General features: G+C 42.4%; 1 pseudogene; it reads left to right on the top strand.

The window, feature by feature from the left end:
* The first annotated feature begins 2,308 nt into the window (after positions 1-2,308).
* LOC136172978 (gamma-secretase subunit APH-1B pseudogene) lies at positions 2,309-7,650 on the top strand (annotated as a pseudogene).
* Positions 7,651-10,480: the final 2,830 nt, after the last annotated feature.

Raw genomic sequence — 10,480 nt, 5'->3', positions numbered from 1 at the left:
TCCCTCTTGAGAAACCTGTATGCAGGTCGGGAAGCAACAGCTAGAACTGGACATGAAACAACAGACTGGTTCCAAATAGGAAAAGGAGTACGTCAAGGCTGTATATTGTCACCCTGCTTATTTAACTTATATTCAGAGTTCATCATGAGAAATGCTGGACTGGAAGAAGCCCAAGATGGAATCAAGATTGCCGGGAGAAATATGAATAACCTCAGATATGCAGATAACACCACCCTTATGGCAGAAAGTGAGGAGGAACTAAAAAGTCTTTTGATGAAAGTGAAAGAGGAGAGTGAAAAAGTTGGCTTAAAGCTGAACATTCAGAAAACTAAGATCATGGCATCTGGTCCCATCATCTCATGGGAAATAGACGGGGAGACAGTGAAGACAGAGTCGGACTTTATTTTTGGCGGCTCCAAAATCACTGTGGATGGTAATTGCAGCCATGAAATTAAAAGACACTCACTCCTTGGAAGGAAAGTTATGACCAACCTAGATAGCATATTAAAAAGCAGAGACATTACTTTGCCAACAAAGGTCCGTCTGGTCAAGGCTATGGTTTTTCCAGTAGTCATGTATGGATGTGAGAGTTGGACTGTGAAGAAAGCTGAGCACCGAAAAATTGATGCTTTTGGACTGTGGTGTTGGAGAAGACTCTTGAGAGTCCCTTGGACTGTAAGGAGTCCATCCTAAAGGAGATCAGTCCTGTGTGTTCATTGGAAGGACTGATGCTAAAGCTGAAACTCCAGTCCTTTGGCTACCTCATGCAAAGAGTTGACTCACTGTAAAAGACCCTGATGCTGGGAGGGATTGTGGGCAGGAGGAGAAGGGGACGATAGAGGATGAGATGGCTGGATGGCATCACCGACTCGATGGGCATGAGTCTAAGTAAACTCTGGGAGTTGGTGATGGACAGGGAGGCCTGGTGTGCTGCGATTCATGGGGTCACAAAGAGTCGGACACGACTGAGCAACTGAACTGAACTGAACTGAACTGAACTGATAGCCATGCAAATGTCCAATCATCATACATTCAGCCATGTTAAATCAGTAGATAAGAGGATATCAACCTAGGCTACAGACTAAAGGCAATGTTTCAGGGTATTGAGCATAGATTAATCAAATATCCACAACTACTTTAATACCAGAACAGGATACTGTTTTGCCATAGTACAACGCTAGCATTTCCTCCTTGTAATTCCTTCGCTCATCACCAGCATGTTCAAACACATGGATTAGGAAAGAAGAGTAGGTGAGGAAACAACTATTCAGTCCTTCATCCATGGAATGTCTATTTCCATGGGCTGTAACTGTCTAGAAAATGACAGGAGACGTCAATCTCAATTATCCATAGACTCATAGATATAGAAAACAAACTAGTGGCTACCAGTGGTGAGAGGGAAGGGAAGAGAGGCAAGACAGGCATAGAGATTAAGAGGTACAGACTATTATGTATCAAATAATGTAAATAAGCTATGATGCTAAATTGTACAACACAGGGAGCATAGTCAATATTTTATAAAAACTATAAGTGGAGTAATACCTTTCAAAATTGTGAATCACTCTAGTGTATACCTATGCTGCTGCTGCTAAGTCGCTTCAGTCGTGTCTGACTCTGTGTGACCCCATAGACAGCCGCCCACCAGGCTCCCCCGTCCCTGGGATTTTCCAGGCAAGAACACTGGAGTGGGTTGCCATTCCTTCTCCAATGTGTGAAAGTGAAAAGTGAAAGTGGAGTCGCTCAGTCGTGTTCAACTCTCAGCGACCCCATAGACTGCAGCCTCCCAGGCTCCTCCATCCATGGGATTTTCCAGGCAAGAGCACTGGAGTGGGTTGCCATTGCCTTCTCCAGGTGTATACTTATAACTTATCTAATATTGTACATCAACTATACCTCAATTTAAAACATCAAAAAGGAAAAAACAGTGCTTGATTTTTACAAGTGATTCTCAGGAAGGGAAGATCAAATCTGTGTTTGAGTAAGTATTCTGTTGGCTGAAGCAAGAACTTTACCTCAAGCAAAATTGTACAAAGGTAAGTTTATTTTTGTTACCCTCGTTTTCTCAATGCTGCCCATACTTCCTTCCATCTTTCGATCGTCAGTCTTTATAACTGCATCCTGTCTCCTTTTTGGAACCTGTCCTTGGAAACTACTGGGACACATAAACGTCCCAAAGTATTTAAGAGTGAGAGCAATTAAAAGGTATGAGTGCTGAGAGCATCTGTGTTAACATGACTTAATTAAGAACACAGATCAGCTGAGACACCCATCACCGCCCGGCCCCAGCCCGCAGGCTTCTGCGGTTGCCATGACGGCGGCCTTGCTCTGGGCTGCACTCGGCTTCGCAGCTGTGCTCAAGCTCTACCTCTTCACCGCGGCCACCGCCACTGCGCATCAACAACCTCTTCATTGCAGAGTTCTTCTGGTTGGCGTCTCTGCTGCTTTCCTCCCTTGTTTGGTTCATGACAGCAGCCGTTACTGACATCAAAAATGGACCAGTGTGGAAACGTCTACTGATCTTTGGAGTGATAGTCTGTCCCTATGCAAGAAATGTGCCGATTTGCATGTTATAAGCTTTTTTTTTTTTTTTAAGCCAGTGAGGGCCTGACGAGGATAAACCCAGGTGAGCGCACCCTCTATGCACTGCTGGCTTATGTTTCTGGCTTGGGTTTTGAAATCATGAGTGGAGCATTTTCCTCTGTAAATACTCTGTCTGACTCTCTGGGGCCAGGCACAGAAGACATTCTTTGAGACCCTCCCCAGTCCTTTGGAAATTCAACTTTCATGACACTGGTGAGCATATCGCTGCACGTGTTCTAGAGCATCGTGTTTTTGAAAATGCCTGTGAGAAGAAAAAGTGGCACACCCTTCTTGTCATCCTTCTCACCCATCTACTGGTGTCAGCTCCAAGCTTCATGAAGACTCACTGTGGATTAAATCAGGTGTCACTGTGCATCATGCTGGTACTCACAGGCATCTGGCCATTCTCCGTTTCTGCCAAAGCCTGAAACGCTGCCTGCTCTGCCAAGACTCGGACTTGCTCCTCTTCAACCAGTCCTCCAGACAACCTCCAAGGACCAGCATTTTTGAAACGGTAAGTTGCATCTTTAGCAGATGCACAAGTGTGTCTTTTTCTATAAATCCCTTTTCCTGGTGAAATTTGGAAAAAACAAAGCTGTCTAGATATGACATAGCCTTCATGCCACAACTTTCTGAAAGGGATACATTAGTGGTATGTGGTCTGGCTGCAAGTTAAAATCACCTGGTAAAACATAGAGTACTGATTTCTGGACTCTACCTCCAGGTTTAATTGATCTGGTACTTGATAATTTTTTAAAGCTTCTCAGATACTGCTGATATGCATCCAGGTGGAAAAGCACTGATGTCCAAGTATGAACTTTCTGAGAATTCTGTAAGTAAATAAAAATGAGATGTTTAGCTGTCTCCTGACTGAGTTTGTCTCCAGTCTCCATTGAGCAAGTAACTATCTGAGAACTCTTTCTGAGTTCTGAAGTCACAAAAGGCTAAAGGGCTATCACCTCTGTGAACTGTTTCACTTCACAGTACTCTGATTTCTGAGAATGTGAAAGGATGTGCTTCTAACTACAAAATTGCACTGACTTACTATGCCAATTTAACCAAAGTAAGCTATTGATTGTTAAACTGTATTTTTCTGTAGTTTTTCCCTTATAGATTTTGCTTTTTTGAGGCATTACATTGTTTTGAGCATAGATTCATTTTCTTTAACTAAAAAACCAATTATTCCTGACTTCCTGGGAAGGTATTATAAAACCAGGAATTTATGTGCATATGAAGAAAATAGGGAAAACCACTAGACCGTTCAGGTATGACCTAAATCAAATTCCTTACAATTATACTGTAGAAGTGAGAAAGGATTCAAGGGATTAGATCTGATAGACAGAGTGCCTGATGAGCTACGGAGAGAGGTTCGTGACATTGTACAGGAGATAGGGATCAAGACCTTCCCCCAAGAAAAAGAAATGCAAAAAAGCAAAATGGTGTCTGAAGAGGCCTTACACACAGCTGTGAAAAGAAAAGAAGCTAAAGGTAAAGGAGAAAAGGAAAGATATTCCCACCTGAATGCAGAGTTCCAAAGAATAGCAAGGAGAGATAAGAAAGCCTTCCTCAGCGACCAGTGCAAAGAAATAGAGGAAAACAATAGAATGGGAAAGACTAGAGATCTCTTCAAGAAATTTTGAGATACCAAGGGAACATTTCATGCAAAGATGGGCTCGATAAAGGACAGAAATGGTGGGGATCTAACAGAAGCATAAGACATTAAGAAGAGGTGGCAGGAATACACAGAAGAACTGTACAAAAAAGATCTTCATAATCCAGATAGTCACGGTGGTGTGATCACTCACCTAGAGCCAGACATCCTGGAATGTAAAGTCAAGTGGGCCTTAGGAAGCATCACTGAACAAAGCTAGTGGAGGTAATGGAATTCCAGTTGAGCTATTTCAAATCCTAAAAGATGATGCTGTGAAAGTGCTGCACTCAATATGCCAGCAAATTTGGAAAACTCAGCAGTGGCCACAGAACTGGAAAAGGTCAGTTTTCATTCCAATCCCAAAGAAAGGCAATGCCAAAGAATGCTCAAATTACCACACAATTGCACTCATCTCACACACTAGCAAAGTAATTCTCAAATTCTCCAAGCCAGGCTTCAACAGCACATGAACAGTGAACTTCCAAATGTTCAAGCTAGATTTAGAAAAGGCAGGGGAACCAGAGATCAAATTTCCAACATCCGTTGGATTATCAAAAAAGCAAGAGAGTTCCAGAAAACATCTATTTCTGCTTTATTGACTATGCCAAAGCCTTTGACTGTGTGGATCACCACAAACTGTGGAAAATTCTTCAAGAGATGGGAAGACCAGACTACCTGACCTGCTTCCTGAGAAATCTGTATGCAGGTCAGGAAGCAACAGTTAGAACTGCATATGGAACAACAGACTGGTTCCTAATCGGGAAAGGAGTACGTCAAGACTGTATATTGTCACCCTGCTTATTTAACTTATATGCAGAGTACATCATGAGAAACGCTGGGCTGGAAGAAGCACAAGCTGGAATCAAGATTGCTGGGAGAAATAGCAATAACCTCAGATATGCAGATGACATTACCATTATGGCAGAAAGCAAAGAACTGAAGAGCCTCTTGGTGAAAGTGAAAAAGAAGAGTGAAAAAGTTGGCTTAAAGCTCAACATTCAGAAAACTAAGATCATGGCATCTGCTCTCATCACTTCATGGCAAATAGATGAGGAAACAGTGGAAACAGTGGCAGACTTTATTTTGGGGAACTCCAAAATCACTGCAGATGGTGACTGCAGTCATGAAATTAAAAGATGCTTACTCCTTGGAAGGAAAGTTATGACCAACCTAGACAGCATATTAAAAGGCAGAGACATTACTTTGCCAAAAAGATCCATCTGGTCAAGACTATGGTTTTTCCAGTAGTCATGTATGGATGTGAGAGTTGGACTATAAAGACAGCTGAGTGCCAAAGAACTGAAGCTTTTGAACTGTGGTGTTGGAGAAGACTTTTGAGAGTCCCTTGGACATCAAGGAGATCCAACCAGTCCATCCTGAAGGAAATCAGTCCTGAATATTCATTGGAAGGACTGATGTTGAAGCTGAAACTCCAATACTTTGGCCACCTCATGCAAAGAACTGACTCACTGGAAAAGATCCTGATGCAGGGAAAAATTGAAGGCGGGAGGAGAAGGGGATGACAGAGGATGAGATGGTTGGATAGCATCACTAACTCAATGGACATGAGTTTGGGTACACTCTGGGAGTTGGTGATGGACAGGGAGGCCTGGTGTGCTGCAGTCCATGGGGTCGCAAAGAGTCAGACACAACTGAGCGACTGAACTGAACTACCATTAAGTCTTTTCTGGGTGTATCCCCACACATGATTTACCTGCTAAATGCTGGCTGTTGGATTCGTTGAGGTGAAGCCCACTGCTCTATCTCTAAGCAGGTTTGCTCAGTGATTACCCTGGGACAGGATTCACTGGAAGCTAGTGGAAGTTTGGGCAGAGAACAAGCCAGTAGGGTGGTATTCACACTTTTAGCTTGTCCTGTATTACTGACTAACACTTCCATCCAAGTGGTAGAGTGGAAAACTGAAAATATGTCCTAAAATACCATATTCATGTTTTTACATAATCCGTATATTCTTTATATATGGTAAATGTCCTTAGGTTTTGGTAGCACATACAGCATTCACTTTTTAGGAATACCAAAGATGTTTTTGGGGCTTCCCAGGTGGCATTAGTGATAAAGAACCTGCCTGCCGATGCAGGAGATGTAAGAGAAGCACATTCCATCCCTGGGGCGGGCATGGCAACCCTCTCCAGTGTCCTTGCCTGGAGAATCCCATGGACAGAGGAGCCTGAGGGCTACAGTCCACAGGGTCATTAATAGTTGGACACAACTGAAGTGACTTAGCACTCAAGATGTTTGTTCAACTTCCAAACATCACTCTTGGTTTCCTTTATAAAGGAGAATTGTGCCTTCACTAATTAGAAATTGTTCGAAGTTGATGGTTTCTAGGGAGCTGATGTTCTGTGAGAAATGGAAATTCCCTGCGTATTCACGTGGGAACACGGTGAAGCTTGTATACGCAGTAGAATAGTCAAAAGAAATACAAGCGGCAATGAGAGGGCTCGCCAGTGACAGGAGGGATGGAAGGATTTGGTGATATTGTGGTGGGGGAGAATCATGGACATGTTATAATGGAAACATGGCCAGTAATTTGGGCTAGCTGCACATCTGTCCAGAGACCAAAACCTTACACATAAACTAGGCCTTTATCGATGAAATCCCCTCTTATGTTTAAATAATTCAAATTTTTTGATCTAGGGTTTCAAGAGGAGTAAGGTTTCTAGCAAGGTTGTAAACAGTCCCATAAGCAATTACAATCATTCCCCTAAAGTCTACTTGAGCACTAATACCAATGCTTCTGCTGGGGTTTGCTCTTTTCCTTTTTTATACAAGATTTTCTTTAAGTGAGTCATACAAAGGTCAAAGACAAAGAGACCAAACAGTGATATTTACTGTGCAGAGTTGAAGGGAATAAGATACCTATTGAACTAGGCTTCATTCCTATTGGAGCATGGTAAGAAAATTGTAGAGTTGGTTTATCACTGCTGACTTACATTTCTCTTAAATGGATAGTCTGATAAAACATTTGTGGATCTTTGAAGCCTAGAAGAATCTGGGAATATTATTATTACTCATACTTGAGCTCAGAGGATGTCCTCTGTACATTAGTAGTTTAATCTTAAGTAAGCAATCTGGACCACTATGAAATGTCATTTAAAAAAACATCTTGGACAAGAAAATTTTCTTTGATGGTGAGACTATTGTCTTAGTTTAGGAAATTGTTGGCTAATCCTTGATTGAGTGAGTGCCACGGAAACCCAAAAGGAGAGTAGTCTTCCTTTGTTGCTGTGTATATATTAAGATGTGTTTTATTTATTTTTATTTTTTAGTGTTTGTTACTTGTGATGAGTTTTCTGAGCCCCGACAGTGTTTGGAGAGGAGGTGACGGTGTTAATCTTGTGTTCTTCTCCACACAGTTTTCTCAGTTTGGAGGGAAATGTGGCTATGTTCCAAGTTGACCTTGGGAAGTGAATATTGTTGCAGCACTTGTCTATGTTTCCATGTACATCATAGTCTGACTCTCTAATAAGTTTGTATTTTTTTAAACTCATTTGAATCTGGAGTTGTAGCTGGAGTTTTGTTACCTTTGATCCTGGCCTGCCTGCCTGGGACTATAGTAGAAGCAGCCTCTTTTAGAGCATCTTTGTGAACTCATAGCTGAAAGGAATACATGGTGTCTGTAGACTGTATAGAAAATAGAAAATGGCTTTTGTTCCCAATATTGCATTTTTGTCGTCAACCACTTTCGAGCGTTTGCTGAGAGTGATAGATACGCATTAAAAATGCTAGGTGTTCTTATCTGTTGAGTTGGTGCAGTAAAAGGGGTTGTGACAGACGCGTCCTCCTACGTGATCTTCTTCCTGCTCGCCTCAAACTAGCCCCAGGACAGGGACCAGTGGTCAGCGTGGGCCTGAGGGCTCCAGGGAAGCCAGGGCGCCGCCTGTCTCGGGCACCAGCAGCGTGCTCCCTGGGAAGAGCTCCTGAGAGTGCTGGCTTTTTGTTGGCTAAGTTTTCACTGGGCTCCACCATTCCTAAGTCAAGAGAAACAAAGTAGATGTCACAACTAAAGAATTTAAAAGTTCTTTGCTTAGAATGCTTTATTTATGACTGCAGTTTTTACAATTCTCATTTAATAAGAGACTTCATCCTATTAAATGTAGTGTTCAGAGGAGTGGACACTGTCTTTATGTACAATATTTATCATTTCATTTAAGTTATACACTTATGTCATGTATAGCTTGCACTAATCAGACCTTGCATTCAAAAGTATTTTCCAGCAAACAATAAAAAAACTTTGTCACCCAAAACAAAATAATAATATAGATCAGCTCTGTCAACATGAATTAGTTGTTTGTTCCAGGAAACTTTGCCTGGGAAAGATAAAGCTATAAACCAATTTTTTAAAAATTCACTGTTTGCTTCAGGAAAGTTCCCACAGATAATTAATGGAAACAAGAGTCTTCTCACCTAGGCAGATACTTGCTTGTCATACAAAGTTTCCTCGTGAAGGTTCGTTTCATGACCCGTGGGTCATAGAGTCTACTAATTCCAAACTAGTGCATTACAAATGCTGCTGGTCAACATTTGACCAAAATGCTGCTGGACTGGATCTCACCAGTCCAGATCAGGTCTTCAAAGACCTACCTCATAACTACTCTGAGCTCAGACCCCAGAGCCCTAAAATTAGACCCCTGGCTTCCACATTCTGAGACCCTGCTGGGATTGTAAGGTGGTGGTCTCCCTTGCTGCTGCTAAGTCGCTTCAGTCGTGTCCGACTCTGTGCAAACCCCATAGACGGCAGCCCACCAGGCTCCCCCGTCCCTGGGATTCTCCAGGCAAGAGCACTGGAGTGGGTTGCCATTTCCTTCTCCAATGCATAAAAGTGAAAAGTGAAAGTGAAGTCGCTCAGTCGTGTCCGACTCTTCGCAACCCCATGGACCTCAGCCCACCAGGCTCCTCCGTCCAGCTTCTTCTTTGTGTGTGTGGAAACTATTGGCCTCCCCTAAAGTCACTCTTTCTGCTGCCCACCAGTTAGGTCATTACTGTTTGAGTCTTCTGAAGTTGATCATGTGTCCAAAGGTGGCCAGAATCAGTGCTGCTCATATCAGAGTCTCCAGGGCTGAAGTCAGGAAGGATTCCTGGTGAAGAATGCTTGCAAAACCACCAGGTTACACTGTGTAAGCCATTACCTGCCCCATATATGTATATGACCGGTGGGAGCCCACACAACGTATTACTGAGGCGCATTTGGACAATGGGGGAAATACGCAGAACACAAAGGGTCGAGAAAAATCTTTCCTTCATTGATTCCTTCTTTCATATGTACAGCAAATATTTGAGTGTCTCCTGGCTGTAACAAAAAGGAGTTTATTAATGGCCTTCAAATGTTGTCATCCATCAGGAAGTTTTGGCATCCATTCTCCATTCACCCCTGATTTTCCATGTGTCACAGACAGTGCACTGGAGATCAAATGGGCAAGACAGACAGTCCTCACCAAGCCAAAGGGCAGAATGGGGAAAGAGATAATAAACAAAGGGAATATAAACAAGGTAAATAAAAACAAGGTAATAAAAAAAACAAGGAATAAAAAACAAGGTAAACCAATCCACATTTTAAAATCAGGGAAGTCTCTGTGTAATAACAATCTATGAAGTTTCAGAAACAGAAGAACATCATGTTCTCAAGGAACGAAGTTTATATGGGCAGAGTGTATCCTATGAAGGAGACAAGAGGATACATGAAGCTAGAGATTGGGAAACAGACCATGGAAAGTCATGTTGAGTTTAGAATTTACTTACAGGAGAAAAAAAGGCTATTGACAGCTTTAACAACAGGTGTAAATCAATGAAATTTTCAGAGTGCTTACTCTGGATACATTGTGGAGAATGAATTTGAGGGAAAAAAACAGAGGCAGGAAATCTACTAAGAAGCTATTGAGATGACTCAAGTAGGAAATTAAGGCTTCCTGGACTAGTGTGCTGACAGTGATGATGAGGGGGAAAAAAGATAGAAGAGGTTTGAGAAATAGAGAGGAAATAGATTTGATTGTCAATGGCAATTGGCTGGGGCAGTGAAAGAGATGGGAATTCATCCCTCTCAACAGATGAGTCAGGTCATGTCACTCCTCAGCTCAGAACCCTGAAGTGGCTTCCATCTCATGCAGAATGAAAGTTAAAATCTTCACAGTGGCCACAAGGATGAAAAAGTCTGTACAACACAGCTCTACCCTAGCCCTGTTGCTTCAATGGGTTCACCCCTCCTGCCATCCTGCCAGCTCACTGTATCTC

This window comes from Muntiacus reevesi, chromosome 8 (assembly GCF_963930625.1).
Source record: "Muntiacus reevesi chromosome 8, mMunRee1.1, whole genome shotgun sequence".
NCBI classification, from domain to species: Eukaryota; Metazoa; Chordata; class Mammalia; order Artiodactyla; family Cervidae; genus Muntiacus; species Muntiacus reevesi.
The sequence above is the reverse complement of the archived record's forward strand: the minus strand, read 5'-3'. Positions and strand labels throughout refer to the sequence as shown.